Source organism: Catharus ustulatus, chromosome 3 (assembly GCF_009819885.2).
Source record: "Catharus ustulatus isolate bCatUst1 chromosome 3, bCatUst1.pri.v2, whole genome shotgun sequence".
NCBI lineage: Eukaryota > Metazoa > Chordata > Aves > Passeriformes > Turdidae > Catharus > Catharus ustulatus.
Window position 1 is genome coordinate 80526377 of NC_046223.1, and position 19908 is coordinate 80546284.

A 19908-nucleotide genomic window follows, 5' to 3' on the forward strand; every position below is an offset into this window, starting at 1 on the left:
GGCGGGCGTAGGCGCGGCGGCGGGCGCTGCGCCGTTGGCGTAGCGTTGTTGTGAATGGAGCGCGCGGAGGGGCGGGGAGGGTGACGTCAGCCTGCGAATGTCAACAATGTAGCGATTGAGGGGCGGGGGCGGCGCTGGGCCGGGGCGCGGGAGGCGGCGGCGGGCGGCAGAGCCGGGCAGCAGCAGCGGCCGCGGCAGCAGCAGCACAGCAGCGCCGCCTTCTCTCCTCCGCCTCCACCGGCCGGGCTGCCACCGCCGCCGGCCCCGGGTGCCGCTCCGGCAGCGACACAGCCGCCGCGGTGCTGCTCCCCCTCCCCCCGCCGCCCGCCCTCTCTCCACCCGCCCTCCCTCCGCTGCGGCTTTCTCTCCTCCTCCGGCCCCCCTGCCAGCCCTCCCCTCCTTCCCTCCCTTCCCCCTTTATTTTTCTCCGCAAGACTTTGGCTCTGGAAACAGCTGGTTCAAAGCAATCGCCATGTGATGATCGTCTGGGTCGGGTTTTTTTTTTTTCATTTGGGGGGGGGAGGGTGCAGGTTTCTGACCGCAGAGAAATACTAATAAGAATTTCCGAAACAACAGCAGCAGCAACAACAAGAGCAACCTCCCCCTTCCCCAAACCTCCTCAGCCGTAACAGCCCCCCCACCCCCGGGCCCACTCCACCCCGCCCCACTGCCTCCCCCAGCTCCCGCCCAGGCTGCAGCGAGAGGGGCGACCCCCGAAAGTTGCGCGGAGGCGAGGTGAGTGCGCCTGATCCGCGGCTCGGCAGCCCCGCTGGGGAAGGGGAGCGGCCGGGGGGGCGAACTTTGGGGGGAGGCTGGCCGTGCGGGGGGGCAGCGTGCTTTCTCCCCTCCTTCTCCTCCTCCTCCCAGGCACGGCAGCTGTTGCGCGGGGTCAGGCGGGGGGCTGCACCCCCGCCCCCTGAGCTCCGCGGGCTGTGCAGGCGCGCTTAGCGCTTATTCCTTAAAGTGGGAAATACGCGCGTTGCGTAACGGGGAGTGCGCGTGTGTCCGTGCGCGGTCCCCTCCGCTCCGCTCCGCTCCCCTCCGCCTGCACGGCCGGAGCCCCGGGCAGCCCCGCCGCCGAGCCCCGGCCCGGCGCCTCGCCGGCCCCGCCGCCACCTGCAGCCTCCCGGGGCGGGCGGGCAGCGCCGTGCCCCCCGCTACCCCCGGTCCCGTCGGTTCGGGCGGGGATGCGAACTCCGCTAACAGTTTCTGGGATCGTTGCCTCCGCGAGGCAGCGCGCCGCGGAGACGCTGGCTGTCATGAAAGAGGCTAAGTGTGAAACCGTGCCTCTCCTTTTGTGGAGCGGGCTATTTTGGTCGTGCAGCGGGTGTCTTGCTCAAATCGCTTCAGTTGCCGTGAGATCATTGTGCCCTTGTTATTGAAGCTCCGGAGTAAACCTCGGGTTTCAGTCTTTCATAATAAACGTGAGGCAGGGACGACATCTGATTAGGAATACTCCTTAAGATGTTGGAAAGATTGGGAAATTACAGCGTTCCTGTTTGCTCTAGTTGAAGCCGTGTCAGTGTGTTCGTGATGAAAGCCCGTTTTCAGAGACTTTGGAACTGTCGCTAAACTTGTGCATATTTTAATTTTTTTCTTCTGAGGCTCGAGCTGAAAACAAGTTGGGGTTTTTTTGAGCTGGGAATTGTCTGAGATTCTGCTGTAGCTGGTGGAATGCTCTGCAGTTTGGAGAGGGTGGTGATGCTTGGGTAAATTGACTTTTTCAGGTATGTAAATACTGAAATTTGAGATAATTGCTGAGATGAAATGGGTAGAATTAAACGATTTGGTGTGTTAGGCTTTTGCTGCAACAGCCTCTTAGACAACAGCTTTAAACCACTGTTCTAGAAGCTTTTCATCTGACAAATAGAAATAAAATTCCACCTCACATGTGGGCTTGCTCCTTTAAAAGCCTTGCTGCCTTTTGTGTCCACCCGCCTGCCCCTTGTCACTGGGATCTGGGCAGCTGTGCAGCAAAATGGACCGGCGTTGTACTTCCCTGCCGTGTACTGAACCTGAGTTTTCAGCATTGCTTTTCACATTTGACCCTCCAGCTTCAAAGGCTGCTCTGAAGGTGCTCTGCAAGGAATGGAAGGAAGCCGTGACTAATTGGCAAAGTAGAGAACTGAAAAATCAGGATCATAGGTCTAGTTTTCTTGTTAGTTTTCTCTGTAATGCTGGGCGAACCACTCAAACAGATGTATGCCAGTACATAGCTGCCAAATGGGCAAGAAAGGTCCCTAGTGATTTTGGAGATAGGATGGTTCTCAAGATATTTTGCAGAAATGCTCCAGAGAAGCAGAGTGTGCATTTCTGGCCAATGCTGGGCAACTCTGCTGGGAGACTTCAGGTTAAACAGCTAAAATTTTTTTAAACTTTTACCATTGTAGAGAGTAGATGGGGAAGATGCACACAGTGAATGGGTGAAGATGCACACAGTGAATGGGTGACTAATGCACATGCTGACAGATCCCAAGTTGTTAATCAATAGCAATTGTTTATGCTCAGGTATCTCACACTGGGAGACAGTTCTAGGACAGGTACTCCTAGTCTTTTTCTGTCTCAGAGGCACATCTGGAACATCTGTTGGTGGTAATGTGCATGCTGGCGGATTGCTCTGGTGATGTAGGTGGGATGCCTTCCTCTCTTTTCCTTTTGCAGCAAGAAAACATTGGCTGTTTGCTCTTTTGTGTTGGGCAGGAAGGGAAGTTAGGCATAAAACCTGAGTTTATGAGGAGATTTTGACATTGAAGAAGTCTTCAGATACTCAATGAAATAATAAAATCTCCATAATACATAGCAATCTTGCATATCTCTTTCTGCAAGTGCATAATAAAAGACAAAGAGCTGAAAATAAAACCCAGTATAGATGATATGTAGTGTGGAATATGAGACAGAAGTTGCTTGCCTTTGCTTATTTAAAAACTTTCATTGCTTGATTTTTCAGTCTAAAGTGCCATTTTTTTCTTAATGAGGCTGCAGCATGATTGCCAATTATTTTCTTTCTGGTTTTCTCTAAAGGTGTCGTGGAAAAATCAGCGGGTTTTTTTTTTTTTTTAAGAATAGAAATTGATGTTTTGTCATTGTGTACCTGTGACATTCTTTTTGGGTAGGGCTTCACATGCACACAGATAAAGAGGAGACTTCTCAGACCGTAGCAAAGAGAGGTTTATGGCACTAAGCTGAAAAATGAGATGTGCAGCATTAATATATGCAAAGTAATCTTTTCAGTAGTAATGACATTTTTATGGAATAAACAGTTGGTGAAACTGAATTGCATTTATTGTGTGACTTGAACAGAGTCTCTTGTAGTTTTAATTTAGGTGGTATGAACATGATTTATATGTTCAAAATGTATATGCCTTTTTACTCAAAGGAATACTTAGTTTACAAGTATTCTAAGGCTTCTTAGTTTACAATAAGAATGTACCTGTAGTGTTGAGCAGGTCTGACTTAGATTTCAAGGCATGCATGCTTCTTTCACCTCTGGGTCTGAATTTCCAGCCCAGTTCATTTTGGGTGTGATGCTTTTATATAAGGATTTTCTGAGTTGAGCTGTTAGGAAAAATACACTAATCATTCCATTGATGTGCTGAAGAAAATTCAAGTTTAAGCTTAATGCTTTCTCTGAGTTACTCCTGCTGCTTTCAGTGTTCCTGCAGACTATGGGTGCTTTAAGAGAATGTGTGAAGAGTGTTGTTCTGAGACTGCAGTTCTTTACTGATATTTGAGCAGGTGCCCCAATGATTTTGTTGTAGTAGATGAATGGGCAGTAGAGTTTTACTCCCAGTAACTCCCGCAGGATTTCCGGAATAGTGCTCAAAGTACTCATTCAGGTTGTAACAAAAAACGGTCATCATTCCTTTAAATTCAGCCAAAAGATACTAACCTTGCCAGCTGTCTGAATATTGCACATTTATTTGAAGCTTGCATCAAGAAGATGTAAAATGTATGAATATAGCCAGCTGAGTTGCAATATGCTCATCGTGCTTTTTAGATAGGCAGAAACATCTTTGTAGTGGATTGAAAAGAGCACTGCATACTATGCCACTCTTAGACTATGAATTACAATTTTAAAGCAGGCAAGCAGAGGAATGTATACAAATACTGCCTCTATGACCAGTGATGGACTTGCATCTTCTGAGTTACTAGAACTAATGATCAAAGAGCAACCACATGTTCAGAGCAGACAAATAAAAAGGAACGAGGGAATAAGTTTGGGAAAGCCCTTATGCTAAAAGTTTACATGTGTGGTGGAACTTTGATCTGTCAGAAATTGGGCTCAGAAGACTCCTCTGCTCGATTGTATTGATCTTCATGCAGAAGGAGCCACAGCAACAATCTGAGGAACACCACCTGTGCTGCACTGGCATCTCAGCAGATCAATAGATATGTCCCTGTTTAGCTTGGAAAAAGACTGTCTGTAAAAGCTCCTAATACAGTGGGGGCTGAACTGCAGCTCCTGTGTGGGTGAGGGGGTGCCAGGCACTCAGCCCCTCTGTGTGGAACCCCTCAGCCCTCGCTGACTTCTGTGTCTGCTCCCCCTTTGCTGTTTACACCTGCTGGTGTGAACCTGCCCTCAGAGCCAGCTGGGACATGGATTCAGTGCCTCAAAGGAAACGGAGAAGGAGGAGGTGGTGCAGGTGGTGGTTGCAGGGGCAAGAGACACAGGGAACTGAGCTATGCCTCTTTCTTCTTTTTGATTTGAAAGGTGACCTAAAATGGTCAGATCCTCCCAGATTTATTCCTAAAACCTGTCATTTGCATACAACTGTCTCTGCTATCTCAACTGACCAAGATGTTTGAAAAGCTACTGGGAACAAAAAACATGGGAATTTCCAGTTGGTCCCTAGTAGGAGTTGAAATAGAAGCCTGAAACTTTTTTTTTCTCTCTCCTGAGTGTTGAAAACAATCAGCTGGGCTGTGATGGGTAGATGGGGTTTGGTGCACAGGTTCAAAAGGAGTCTCCCCACTAAGAAAAACAGGAACTATTTGCTGCCTGTCACCACGCGGGGCTTCTGAGCTGTGGAACAGCAATTTTGTTTTTTTGAAAAGAGGAAAAGCAGCTTAAATAAACAAAATGACCCTTGAGACTTAATCACAGCTACTTATTATAGCTGACATCCACTGAAGGCTTCCCCCCGCCCCACCCCCCCCTTTTTTTTTTTCTTCTTTCTAGAGTGATCGCTTTAAAATTTAAACCTGAACTAGGAAAACAGGAACTGTAGGTGTGGAGGTGTTCCTTGAGCCCGATTTGCATGCAGCCTGTTTTTTATTTAGCGGGTAGGTGTGTTCGGTGTGTGTGAGAGCAATTGAACGTGTCAGCAGTTTCCTACGAGCCGCTCTTGCTGACTCACGTGTCTGGTGCAGCTTGGAGCTACCCTGGCTATAAACTATCCACAATGGGAGACCGGCAGTGCCGAGCCGCTGTTCAAAGGTTATTTTCGGTTCTCCGGTCACTGCTTTGCTGTGGTTTTTCTTCCCCAGCAACATCAAAACACACTGTCATTTTGCCAGGCTGCCATTCCTCTAGGTGCGGAGGGTAAAGTGGAAGTTCATTGTGCCGCTGCAGAGGCTGCGCTCCAAGTGCGTTCTGGTGCTACTGATCATCAAGCTAAACCTCTGGGGTTTTGGTGTTTATTGTTAGTGTTGGTTTCTTTTTTTTTTTTTTTTTTTTTTTTTTGGTTTACATACATTCTGGATTTGTTTGGTTTTTTTTTTTTCTGTGACTAGGATGTTACAAAAAAATCCCCCTGTGCATCGTTCCAAATTTGGCAAGTCTAGCCTATGAATTGTGTTTTCCCTTTCTAAATGAAAGCTGTGCTGTGGAGTCTCCTACCCTCCACCCCTTTTTATGGCATAAATCTTCTTTAAAGCCTGCAAGAAATTATGATTAAACTTTTAAAAACCAGGTTTTAGCTGTCTGTAATTTTCAAAATTTTGCTATTTGGTTTTTACCTTCTGTGTGGCAATATCACTGTCTGCTAGTATGAAAGGATTCCTTCATCTGCTCATGCTCTTGTACAACTGCTTCTTTATTTACAGACTCTATTCTGATTACTCATAAGGATTCTAAAATGATAGCTGCTGCTGACTGATGATTTTTAACTGATCTTCTTGTTGTGGTTTTTGGTTTTTTTTTCTTCCCTCCTTTCTTCTTTCTTTCTTAGCTGATCACAAAAGCCTTTGCAAAAGTGGAGTGAATTAGCCATCTGCAGTTCTGGATTTACTGTGAGGGAGTTTAGATTCGTAGTTGTCTTTTGTGCATTTTTCTTGTGGAATGGCGTGAAAAATAAGCAGTCTTTGAAAGTGTGATAAATAAAATCAGCTGCTATAGAGCAGGGTTCAAAAACAAGGTGAGTTCATGTCACTTGTTTTGTTTTTAGTCAACTACTTTGACCAGTAATTAATAGAAAACCACACTGAGAGCTTTATAACACATGAAGAAAATGGGTGTTCTTGGTTTCCGCCAATACAAATGACTCATCGGTATCAGTAGGGTTTCTACTTCTAATAATAAAACTGTGGAAGACCTTTAAAACGTGTGGTTTTGGCCCCTGCTCTTAGTGAAAGGTTGGAAAATCTTACTGTGAGATTTTTTTTTTTTAAACTTATGGAAGATTTAGTGATTTGCTACGCAGCAGTGAAAGATCTTGTACCCTTCAAAGAAAACCTACTGATACGACTGCTTGCAGTGCGAAAGTCTTCCCCTCTCCTGTCGTCTTCTGTGTTTTGCATTTCACTGTAGAGTATTGACGGTCCTTAGGCTCGATGTCAGAAATGTGCATCTGGAAAATCTAATGTATTTATGTCGACTGGGGGAAGACTTGTCACATTACCTCATCGTACTGAGCTGCTGTTCTTTACCTCTTTTCCAATCTGGTGATGGGAGGGACAGTAAGACTGCAGAGTGACCTGTTCTGCTATTTCAGCTGGGGGTCAGAGGATTTGGAGAGGAAAGTAAACAGAAAATAGGAGTTGAAATATAAATGACAACTGTAGGATGTGTCTGTCACTACCTGGAAGGAAGTACACATCTTCCAGTACCGAAAGCAATACTGAAAAAAGTGCAAATCAGAAGGTGATCTGTTAAATTATTTTACTTTTCTCTCTCTCTCAAAAAATAATCGTTTTCAAATCCTTTTAGCTGTTTACCTTTTGGTAAAGATTCTGCGCTGTGTTCAATGCAGTGAAGCAACCTCTAGAACATTCTGCTTTTTGTTTGAAAGCCTACCTTGTAGCGTGTGAGGTTATTTTGTTTTCATGTAAGCAGAGCATGCCCTTCATGGTGTTACAGTATATCAAATTTTAATTCTTTTACTCAAGGTGTTGTACTTTGAATGGTAGTCCAATCAATGTCTCCTGATCTGCTGCATTAATATTTAGTGTTGCTATCTGTTTTCAAGTTGTCTGTGTTGTTACAAGGTTTAAAGGCTATACATGAGGCAGAGCTAGTATTTTCTTCCCTGTTAGAGTGAAAACTCCCACATTTATGAAGCCTTCATGTTTACTTTCCCTGTTGTTGCAACATTTATACTCATAAGTTATTCCTAATGCGGATGTGATGTTTTTTTGTTTCTTCTTATTCTATTTTAAAAGCAGAGTGTGTTTTTAGCAAAATCCACTCAGAAAATCTAGACTTATCCCAGCTCCCTCATTGTCAGCAGGCATCTTTTACCACATAAGTGTTTATATATATTAATATAGTTGGTTTGGTTGTGCTGAAATACCTTGGATATGTTTGTCAGTTTCTTGTGTAACCAGACTGTGATGGAGAGTCTTTGTCTTGTAACCTCTTACTGGGAGAGGTGCACTAAAAATAGAGGTGCAGAAGCCTGTGGAAATAAAACTTTGCAACATGTGGAAATCCAATTGTTTGTTACATGGCAACAATAAGACAGGTTTTATTATTTTCAGATGGATATAGTATAAAAGGCCAAATTCCAACTTCAGGCATCTTTTTAGGGACAATTCTTACTGAAATTCACAGAAGAATAATCGGTGAAGACTGCAAAATAAGGTGTCAGTGGTCATTCAGAGTTCAAGAGGACATAGGTTCAGCACTCTGAGTTCGGCTTGTCTTTAGAAAAGCATGCCATCAGAATTGTCATGAAGGTTGGATCATGGCAAATTAATAACGTCTGTAGATGTCATTGATGTTTTCACTCTGAAATGGGATTTGTGTCCAAAATCACTGAGGGCTGTGAAGGGCGCCGGACAGTGTTGCTGCCAAATTTGGGGCTGTGATTCTGCTCAGCATCTCTTCTCCTTGCCTTTGCTTTCCCTGGCACCTGTCTCATCCCACAGTGGGCCAGCCCTGAGAACTAAATTGGCAGGAAATTACTCAGTCTATGTGGGGTTAATTTTGTGCATGTTAAGTTTACTGTGGAGTCTGTCAAGAACCTGGATAATGCATCAAATTAAACCAAAACTTGTTAAAAGGCTTAGAGCTCACCATGGGACATCTGGTCCCCAAAGTGCTCTGACCGTCACTGCATCATGCTCCATCTCCTGAAGGTTGTTCTTGTCTTGCTCTGGCAATGTGGTGCCTCTGCAGAAAACCAGTAGCAGCCTGTGCCGAGCCTAACCTGTAGCTTGGCAGTAGGAACTTGCTTCCCAGGCCATGAGAGGTTTGGGATATTTATTTCCAGCTTGTATCTGCAACAGAAAATTGGAAAGAAAGAGGAAAGCAGAACTCAATGAAAGAGTCTTCAGTGTTAACAAAATGCAGAAGTACTATCTCCTGCAAATATTGAAATAATTGAAAGAGGGTAGGTTTAAATTAGATATTGGAAAGAAATTCTTAACTGTGAGGATGGTGAGGTACTGGAACAGGTTGCCCAGAGAAGTAGTAGATGCCCCAAACCTGGATGTGTTCAAGGCCAAGCTGGATGGAACTTAGAGCAACCTGTTCCGCTGGAAGGCATCCCTACCCATGACAGGGTGTTTGGAACTAGATGATCCGGAAGGTCCTTCCAACCCAAACTATTCTGTGATTCTGTAACGAGTATTCTAACTCCTACCTGATTCTGGCTTCTGCCTCATGCAACCTGGTCATGTCACTGATCTCCCAGATGTAATGAGCTCTTGAGAATTTCAAATCTGTTACATATAAAGAGATAAGAAGAGATGAGCAGACCTGGTGACTGTGGAGAATTTTTTGAACCATGTGGCTGCATTCCTAAACCCACGGGTCTTCTCGCAACCTTTTATCACTCTGGGGATGATGGCAAGCAATGTTGAGTAACAGGTTCAGCAGATGACCTGAGTGACTTGAATTTATTCAGGTGAGGGAGGGAGTAAAGCTTCGTCTTTCAAAACCAGAGGGTGAAATTGAGAGCTGGTAGTGCCTTGGGCCACTGAGTGAGAGCAGGAGGTCCTGCATGGCCATGGGCTTGTTGTGCTTTGCTGAGCTGATTCAGCTTTTTGACCTAGTACACATCAATTTACCATTTTCTTAACCCTGGCTAATTTTCCTAGGCAATTTGATGAGTAAGACCACAGGTCCAAGGAGTAGCAGAGCTAATGTGGTAAAGGCAAGGGGGAGCAGTGGGTGTGCAGGTTGCTGAGGGGCAAACCCAGATCTCCTAGATTTCCTGTCCGTAGCTTCACCTCACTGGGCTGCTGGAGCTAGGTGACTATTTGGGAGGGGGAGGGCACTGCTGCCCCTTTGTTATGTCCTTGAGCAGCACCCTGGGATGATTTTCTGCAAAGCTGAATGCTGGTTGTGCATTAGGCAAACTTTTCACCAGAACCTAAGTAGCAAAAATGAAAATGTCAGGAATCTTTTGGTTGGGTCCTCTTCTTGAGCTGGGAAACCTAAATTCTGCTTCAGGTATCTGTTGTGCCTGAGGTACTTTTGTGTGTGCAACCTGTACCCTGCCAAGTGCTTGTGACTCAACCCAGCAATTTAACTTCATTTCCAATCCCTTAATTTGTTCCTGTAACTTATTAAATGTGTACCAAGGGAAAGTGTGGAGTGGAGTTCTTACAGAAATCCAAATTAAGTGATGCTGTGAAGTAATCATGAGGCATGTCAGTAAGCTAATCCCATTGTAAAACTCATGGTAAATTATGAAATGTATGCATAGTTTGTCATAGCTGGAAATTCATGGGCAATGCAAATTTAAACACTTTGCAAGGAAATTTTTTTATTTGTCTTTTTCCCCTTCTTGGTCCTCTTCATTTGTCTTATTATTAGACTAAAAGTAGAGTCAGTGATTCATTCAGTAATCTCTTTCTTGGACAGTTAGTCATCTGCCAATTTGTGTTAACTTTCCACTTTGTTCAGAAAGTGAGTAATGCTTAATGCACCAACCAGCAAATTCCAAGCTTAAAAAGCTGTGAGTATCATTCAGATCATCTCCAAACTTTCTGTAAAACATTTTTACCATTTTGTAACATCAAAGTACGGTCTGGCATGCAATGTTGTACAGTCCAGTTGTTTTGTCTAGCCCCAGTTACTAAAGCAAAACACAAGGTTGCAAATGCAGTGCACAAGTACAAGCAAACCCGTGTGTTATTTGGCCAGTGTAATGCTTCTTGTTTTTCTTCCCAAATACTACTTTCAAGGGGTAAATACTGCCTCCAGAGTTCTTTTTACCTCCCCAGATTGCCATGGCTTGTTAATTTCTATTGTTTCCTACCTCAACAAATTGTGATGCTATCAAGGCTAATTTAGTAAAAGCAGCTTGCAAGGAAAGTAGTAATTGGATTTAGCTGCCTGCTACAAATATTTCTGGTGCTTTTCGTGGTGAGTTTTGGTAGAGAAAAAATACTGTGCTGTTATCTGTATAGAACTTTATAGCTTTAAGTCTTTCTGTAGCAGTGGGCTGGATATTTTGATCTCAAAGTGATGCCAGTTATTTCTGAAGATGAACACAGTACTTGATTGAATCACCTGAGAATTTTACTATTTTTTTCTTTCTTATGCAAACTGGAGTAGCATAAAGAGCAACAAGGTCAGTAATGTCATAGGAGAACTTTACAGGACCAAAGTCTTTACTATCTGCTCAAAAATAACATGAAATAACTGACTACCACACTCAGCAGCAAAGGAATTCGAAGTGCAGATGAGATTTGAGTGCTCTGGAGAGGGTGTGCATTTGCAGGAGGGTAGGGTAACGTGGCAATGGTAAACATGAATGCCAGAAGTGGTTTGCTTGGCCCCACACTTTTCCTCGTTCCTTCCCCAGGTGCCTGTTGTCCTCTCCCCACCACTTGCAGTCTATTTCTTGGAGCGAAGTTGTCTTCTGTATGATTGTCCTTTGTAGAGGTGGTTTTAGGAGTTTTCTGGTGCCGCGGTTCTGTAAACAAACAATGCAAAAGTTGATAGAGAGGAAAGAATAACCTTTGGTTATAGGGTTTGTAGTCTGCAGCATGATGGGGCCGTAGCAGAGTTCTGTTGTGTTCAGCTGTTGTCAGAATAAAAGCATGATTTGGTCTTGAGGAAAAGTAGAAGAATATCCATTTTCCCAGACTGGATTCCTAGAACCCAATTCCATTCCATGTAAATACTGAAAATATTCCAGTAACCATGTTCTAGTCTGAAGAATTAGGGCTTCTGAAAGAGTTTCCCTTCCAGTCTTACTTTGCACCTCAGCAAGTTTTGATGGTTTGGTGAAGCTTTGGATAAACAGCCATTCTTATGGGGATTCTTATTTGAACACCAGACTTTGGGATTTACCCCAATCAGATACCTGCACATTTTCCAGTATCAGCAGTGTTAGTTAATGCACCCCCCTCCCCTGGATGTGCATGCTCACACTAGCGTTGCTTGCATATTTCTGATTTAAACCTTTAGAGCATTGGGAAGAAACTCCTTGCTAGTTTTGGGGTGAAGGTGGGGGTGGGCAGGCAGAGAAGAGCAAAAGCTGAGGTCGGTGGTGCAGCTCTCAGTTGAGTTTGGCACACGCTGTGCATGTGTGACTCAAGCAATAGCTGATTCGCTGCCTGAAGGTGGTTTGGGATTTGCTTGGTGTTTTGTTGTTTATTTCTTTAAAGTACTAGTCTGCCCAGAGGTGAGAATTAGTGCCCTTTTGTTGGACTATGAGTAAACCAGAAGTGTGAGAAATGCCTTTGCTCCCAGTCTGTTGCTCCAGATGTCCAGCCATCAATGCTGGGCAACAGACCCGAAGCACTGAACTGATGTTGGAGGAGATGGGCATCTGGCTTTCATGGGACTGTGTAGGGCTTGAGGGATAGCTTAATTGCTGGATTTGGCACTTCAGGTTGCAGGTCGCCTGGATGGGGCAGAGAAGGCTGCAGGACTTACAGGTGTACTTGGGGACACATGGCACAGCTGCTTTCTTTAGCTAGTCAGAAATGGTGTGGTGAAGGAAGGATGACCAGGTGCCTGGGACCTTGTATGTGTTGAAACCCAGATAAGGGCACTGTTGATTGCTGCAAAGCTGAAATTTTATTCAGGGCATTTTTATCTGAGGAAATATTTGTATATATATATGTTTGTTTTTGTCCCCTGCCCACCTTCCATTTGTTATTTGACTGTAAAGTTTAGGCTATTCCCTAGGGAAGACGGGCACCCGTTGCCATCATCCTGCACAGAGAGGTGCCCAAGGAGGCACAGCCCAGTGAGGGATCTCCCGTATATTTATGGTGGGGTGTCTCCTGCCCTGACTAGCTCTGCAGGTGTGCTGTGCAGTCGGTTAGAGAAACCGCGAGTTGAAGGGTTCGCTGGGGTGAAACAGTTTACAAATGGCTTTTCAGTCTTTGTTTTTATTTTTAACTCCCTCCACACCCATGGGTCCCTCCCCCAGCATACTGGCGAAGATGAAGTGGCTCAAAGAGAGAAGATCATTGTTGCAGAATAGGCAAAGTACCTCAAGAGTTTCCAGAGGACCTTTGAAAAATGAGTTGCTTTCCCTGCATCTTTTTTCTGCTACTTTTTTCTTTGGGGTTTACACGGGTAAAACTTCTTTCTTTCTCTGTGGCTGTTGGGTTTTTCAGGGGAGTGGGAGTGTCACATGATTTGTTTTTTTCTGTCCATTTGGGTTTTTTTTCTTTCCTTTAAAGACTGACCATTGATGAAAATATAACTATAGCAGGTATTTGAAGCAGGTAAAGGCAGAGTGCCCTTCTGACACCTGCAAGGTGCCCCCAAACCAGGTCCTGCTGCCCTGACACCATTTCCCGGTGTCCCCAGTCACATGGTCCCCATGACCAGGCATCTTCTTCAGTCATCTTCTGTCAGGCACTTGGTGTGTGTCCTTTTTGCCCTAATTTTAGGTTATCACGGGAAAGTGATCTCAACCATATAACCTCATCTGAGCATGAGAGGAAATTTAGACATTTCTCTATCTTATTTTCCTAACCAATGTCAATTGCATATGGAAAATTCAGAAGGGTAAAATTTCTTAACTGGGTGTTTAATCTCAAAACCACAGCTCCCTGTACCCAGGACACAATAGTGGTAATGCCATGCTTACAGCCTTTTTCCAGCACAGTGTAGGTGTGGGTAGGTGTGCATGCGGGGGAGAAAGGGAAAGGCCACTAATGGAACGGAGGGGTTCTCTTCTGCTCCTTGGGCTGCTTTTCTGGTTTGTTTTTTAAATTAAAAAATGAGAAAGCAATTCTGGCTTGCTCGCGACAAGGTTAGTCATTGCAGAGACCCGGTGCTGGTACTCCACATATGTATTTTCACACATGTGTTGCTGGCTGCGTGCTACTTTGCGGCTGGCACAGCACAGCTGGAAAGTATGTGGGAGCGTGTCTTCCTCTGAGGCTGCTACAGGTGGTTGGGAGGGTGGGGGTGGAGGAGGAGATGCTGGAGGCAGGCGAGGTACGACACCCATTTCCTTTGGCGTGTGCTGTGCCCTCCAAGCCACGGCCTTGCCGGCAGCCGAGCGGCTGCGCGTCGCGCCCGCGGTACCTCGTCTTTGCGCTCACTGGAGGTTTATGACTCAGGTTGTGGTTTAATATGCCCTTTTTAGGTATGCAGAGGGTTTAAAATTATCTAGTGTTGCCTTTCTTCTTTTTTTCTTTTTTTTTTTTCTCCTCCATGGCATTTTCTGCCTTTAAAAGTTTCCATAATTTTTGGAGGGCAAGAAGCATAAGTTCATTTTTTAAAGAGAAAAAGTTTTCCCTGATTACTCATCAGCTAAAAGTATGCATTTTTGCCTTTCAAGGATTGCTTTTTGAGGCTAAATAATTTCATGGCTTGTAAGTTTTAAATACCTAATGCAAACTGTTGGAGAACCTTAAAACAAAATAAAAAGAAAGCTTAAATACCTGGAGTTTGTGAGGAAACACACTCTCTGTAGATGAGTTGCCTTTCTTCTGCAGCTGTACCCCACAAAGCTTGGACAGATTTGTTTCCTTGTGATTTCGAAGTCTTTACTTGAGAGCTTGTAATTTTCCTGAACTCTTATGGTGCCTGTTAATGCCTTGAATATTTGTTGAATGTATTGCATGTGGTTTGTATTCCCTTACTTTTCAGATGAAATGCTCGGCAAGCTGCACTGGATAAAGTTGCATGTGCTAAGTTAGGAAGGAGGTGCAAATGGAAGGGAGCAGACCTACACTGTGCACCTTGCTTGATGTAAGACTTCTTTCTCAGCAGGTTGTGCTGCTTTTGTGCCTGTGATTCCTTTTTTTCCTGTGTTTTTTTGTTTTGTTTTGTTTTATTCATGTCCTGAACTGCCATGGAGCAGGATATAGTTTGCTTACTCCTCTTTTTTTTTTTTTTTTTTTTTTTTTAATGAAGAAAAGTGTATTTTTCCCATGAAGGTACCTGGAAGATTTGTCATCAACTCGGTTGACAGGAGCTCCAGATGCTCTGCTCCCAGGTACCTTGAGCAAGTTGAACTGTCAATTGTAGCTATTAGGTATCAGAAGTGCAGAGTAGTCTTTATGATGTTTGTGCCACCTCCTATCTCCTTGTCAACTGAGATGGCTACTGAAGGATCCAACAGTAGTTCTCCTCTGCACGTTTGACACTTCAGAAAAAGTTGATACACAACCACTGTGGAAGTCTTAAGGTTTGATACATGTTTTAAGAGGGAAAAGTGCAGGGAAATGTGATGTTCCACAAAGATTTAGTAAGATCTGTGAATCATTAACAAAGTCACACAGAATTAAAATGATTAAATTTGGGAAAAGGTGTTGAAAATCTCATGGCAGTTTGGCTTTAGCTTATTGCCTGCATAAGGAGTGCTGATTTGGTTTCTTTTGTGTATTATTTGTTTTGGGTCTCAGGTTGCCATTCTTTGTAACCCTGCAATCCACTTACCAAAACCCATGTATAGATCAGATGTCCCAAATGTCCCTCCTTGAGCACTGCAGGAGCTCCAGGAGCAGCTCAAGTGGCTGGTTCCAGTCCTCCACCAGAGGATTTACTGCTGGATGCTACTTGCCGATGGTCCTGAGACCTCAGCAATGCCTGAGGAATTAACCCAACTCAGTGCTGCAGGGTGATGGATGGTCCCTGCTCCAGTGGACCACTCACACCTCTTGGGTAATACAGTCAGTGGGAATGGCCCCTGAATTGCTTATGAGGGAAAGACTGTGATTTAAGGGCTGTGTGCAAAAGGAACAAGAGGAAGGAGGTTGAGTTGAAATAGTCATAAATGTTATGTGCAGCTGCCAGGCTGGAATCATTGGATTAGAAAATGAAGGAGAAGAAGCCGCAAAGCCAAGAAGCATCTGAGAAAAAATTCAGGAATTATACAAAGAGTAAAACTGAGAAGACAGTCGAAGTCCAGTACTCTGTCACACTGGAAAGAGAAACACATAATTAAAGCTCCTGTGTCAAAGTAGATAATGTAGGAACTAAAACCACATACCTGTTCTAATTAGCTGCTTCCTAAGTATCCTCACTTCAAAATTAGCCCCAGAAAGAGCTGTTTGCTTACAGGAAACCATGTTTTTGACTAGAAGGTACAATAAAAAGACAGGGTGGGGCGTAAATGTGCTTTATGGTATAAAAGTCAAAGGTAGGCTGCAGAGCACTGTGAGTTAATCCATGGTACTTTTCATTTTCAAATTGAGTTCAGAAGGTTTTGTGCTCTCAAGAACACCACACCAGGGTTTGAGCAGTTGAAAAAGGTACTTAGCAGTTGCAGGGAGCTTTAAAATATTTGACTCCCTGAAACAGTGCGAGTACAGCACATAGAACTTGCACACTGACCAGAGGCACGGCAAATACAGTTCTGATTTATTTTATTTTTTTAGCAGTCTTGCTGGTAGACGTAAATGAAGCAGATTGACATCTCAACCGTGGTTGCAAGCGGCGGCAGAAAAATTAGCACCACACTTTCCAATGGAAGCAGAACAAAAATGTAAAGTCTGCCAATTAAATTGGAAACAGCTCTTAATTTTCCCTCTCCTCCTCCCCCAAAGGATGAATGGCTTACTCTTCTGGATGGAACTTTGTGTAATGACTCATAGTTTTATATGGATTAGTGTGAATATGTAGGTGAGGGAGATGCTGGTATCTGAGAAACTATAGTGTCTGGAAGAAGTGTCCTGGAACACAGAATAAATGAACATTTGATCTGTTTCTCATACTGAATTAATGGAAACACAAATGCAGAATATCTTCCTCCATTTACTCCCTCTCCTCCCAAATGCACTCACCAGATACAAAGGAGGTTTATGGGGAACAGAGAACATGCCTGTTATGATAACTGAATTAGTCACTAAAATAAGGATATTTCCCTTGCCCAATCCGAAATATGTGTGGACAAGGCACTAGGAGCCAGAATTGTGGCACTGCACATGTCAGCAATGAGCATGCGAAGTTCTGTGCTGCCCTTTGTGAGGTGGTCATTGTTCTGATAGGTTTCCAGCATGGAGAGAAAAGCCCTTCCACCTTTTTGCACTATGCTTCTTTGGTCAGAGGACACTGGTCCATGCCTTACACAGGAGCTGGAGGGAAGAGCATCATACACATTGCTCTTCTGCTGGCACTGTGGCACACCTTGTGTTTGACTGTGTTGCTGTCATTCATGCTGCTGTAAAGCAATAGATAGGGCAGCTGCATTCCCGTTTGGCTAAGGCAAAATTTTATGGCTCTGCAGTCATGCATACCTGGCAACTTGAGCTGAAGTATGGAGTCACTTGGGGCTTCTCCAGAGGACTACCAAGTTTTCATCTCAAGGCTCCTGGCTTACCCTCTCCTCTCTGCAACTATTTACTATACATCCACTTGCATCAGAATAGCTCTTTAAGGCATGCCTGGGGGAGTGATTGTCTCCCTGAGCTTGGCACTGGTGAGACCACACCTTGAATACTGCATTTAGTTTTGGGACCCTCACGACAAGAAGGACTTGTATGAGGTGCTGAAGTGTGTCCACAGAAGGGCAACAAAGCTGATCTGAAATACATGTTTTAGGAGGAGCAGCTGAGGTTGTTCAGCCTGAAGGCTCAAGAGGGGCTTTATTGCTATCTACGCCTACTTGAAAGGAGATTATAGACACGTGGGGGTCAGTCTCTTCTCTCAAGTAAAAGGCAGTAGGATAAGAGGAAATGGCCTCAAATTGCATTGGAGAAGCTGTAGATTGGATATTAGGAAAAATTTCTTCATGGAAAGGATTGTCAAGCATTGGAACAGGATGCCCAGAGCAGTGGTGGGCCCTATCCCTTGAGGTGTTTAAAAGGCATGTATATGTGGCATTTGGGGACGTGATTATTTACTGTTGGACTTGTCAGTGCTGGGTGAATGTTTGGACTTGATGATCTTAGCTGTCTTTTCCAATCTAAGTAATTCTGTGATTCTAGCAAAACCCCTGCCAATGAAACATTCAGGTTAGGGAAACATTAAAAAGACCACTTTCTTCAGACGTTTCAAACTCAGTCATTTAGCTGTGTTTCTCATAAGTGGTAAAAGTAAGCAGTCAGTGTATGGCAGTAGAGGAGACCAAGGAGGTCAAGGAGTCAGAGGAAGGTGGACATGTGTTGAGCTGGAGTGCTGCAGGTGCACACAGTAGGGTCTCCACCCTCCAGTTTTGTTTACTCTTCTCAGTCTGCAGCAATATAATCTGATCCTCAGCAAAGATGACCTTCCACATAGAGTCTCCATTAATGGCAAAAGTGAAAGAGAAAACTGTTCTTACACCCTTATGTGACAGTCATTCCTGAAATCAGACCTTATGTAATGAACTGTCCTTGTTGAGCAGTTTTCAAAAAATCTGATGTAGTTGGGTCCTCATCTTTAGGTTGTTCACCATAGCATAGTTTAGCATTTAGTTGTAGGGGCCTTGTTTTCACATCTCAAACCTGCAGATGTATTGTGCTAGTGTAGAATTGTTACTAAGTAAGCAAATTGGAAATCTTGAGGTCAGTTCTGAGCTCCTGACCTTTGTTTTCCTCTGGCAATGTGTTGCTCCTCTTCTCTGGGAGGACCCTGGCTGTGGAGTCTCCTCAGTTCTCTGCAGGAGAAAACTTCAGTTTTCCTTTCAGGCAAGATGCCACGCAAGACTTGCCCTCAGGGTGCCACAATACCCTGGGAACATTTTCTGGAGAAGGGGAAATGCATTTACATTAAAAACACACGAACACCACCACCAAAAAGAAGCAGCTGCTTCTCATATAAGTGTGGGGGGGAATCCCACAGTGTCTTCAGAGAAGTAGACTTATTTGGTCATGTGCAGTATCTCAGACCTCCCACCATCACATGTCAAGGAGGTCTGACTTCCATTTTAAAACTAGTACCTGGCATATACTGAAGTCTTATTGCCTAGAAACCCAAACATGGACACATCCAGAATTCATGTCGTTTGGCGTAATTTCTTGAAAAGAGTTTTAAACTCACAGTGTTTGTTTTGGATCCCCAATGCAAGGCACAGGAGGGTATTTTATGATTAATGAGCTTTTCTGCATATGTTTTTTTGTGCCTCTTGGCATTTAGCAGTCTCACTGACCTAGCTTTTTACTTCCTTTCTGTCTTGTTGTCATTCTCATCAGTAGTCTCTCCTGAGATGCAAGAATCTACCCTCAACCAGCCCGTCTGTCCGTGGCTGTGAGGATGCACTCTACCAGTCATGTGGCTTTTCTGTCCCATTTCCACCATCACTCGTTCTGTTCTCTGCTTTGGTACAGAACAATTCCTGTAACACGTAAAACCATCATCCTCAGCCTGAAAACAGGATCTGCTTTAGATGGGGAGCAGCATTGTACTGGAATGTTTGGCCTAACTGAGAAGAGGTTACTTGAGTACCAGGAGTCTGGCCGCAATATTTACTGCTCAGGAGGAGTCAAGTTTGCAGCCCAGGCTGGCCCCCATGTACAGCAGGCTGGTGGTCTCACTCACTGCAGCTGCTGTGATGGCAGTGTAGTCCTGTCCCACACTGAAACACTGGCCGTAGGAAGAAGCGCCCTTCACCCGCCTTTCTTTGTCCTCAAAAAAGGAGAAACACCAGGTAAAAGCACACAGTTCCTGGAACTCACACGAGAAACGAGTTTTTTCTCTATGGATCTGTGTGAATTTTATCGAAAGGGAGGGGTTTGGCTGAGACATGGGACTGATCCTTCATCTAAGACAGTGTGAGGAGCTTCTGACACTGAAGATAAGCAATTTATGCTTTCAGATGGGAACTTTGTCAACTGGTGGCAGGCTGTATATGGCACATCAATCACTCTGCCTCCCCTGGGGTTTGCCTCTGCAGCTGCAGACCATGTGCTTGTGTATGTTGCATTCACCAAGGAGGTGGGGGTAGTATCTAACCAGCTGTAAATCAGTGAATCACTGTAAGGGAAATGATTTCCCTTGGGCAGAGCAATGTTGTGCAGGAGCAGAGGCTGAGTTAGGCAGGCCCTCCAGTGGTTCAGGGAACCCATGCCACTACTCTGTGGTGGCTCAGCTGGGCTGGAGAAGGGACTCCTGGTTGTCAGGTCCCACTGAATAAGTCCCATGTGCTTTACAGCCACTCTGACACTGTCCATGTCATTTCC

At 44.6% G+C, this 19908-nt stretch overlaps 1 protein-coding gene across 3 annotated transcripts in view; it reads left to right on the top strand.

Moving 5' to 3' along the window:
- The first annotated feature begins 648 nt into the window (after positions 1-648).
- The window catches only part of BACH2 (BTB domain and CNC homolog 2), a 182052-nt gene continuing 162792 nt past the window's right edge, over positions 649-19908 (top strand). For 2 of the 3 annotated variants that reach the window (XM_033055268.1, XM_033055273.1), the window contains exon 1: positions 649-735. The gene's annotated coding sequence lies outside the window, so the exon portion shown is untranslated. The remainder of the gene's footprint in view (positions 736-19908) is intronic. The other variant, XM_033055269.1, reaches the window with a different exon arrangement.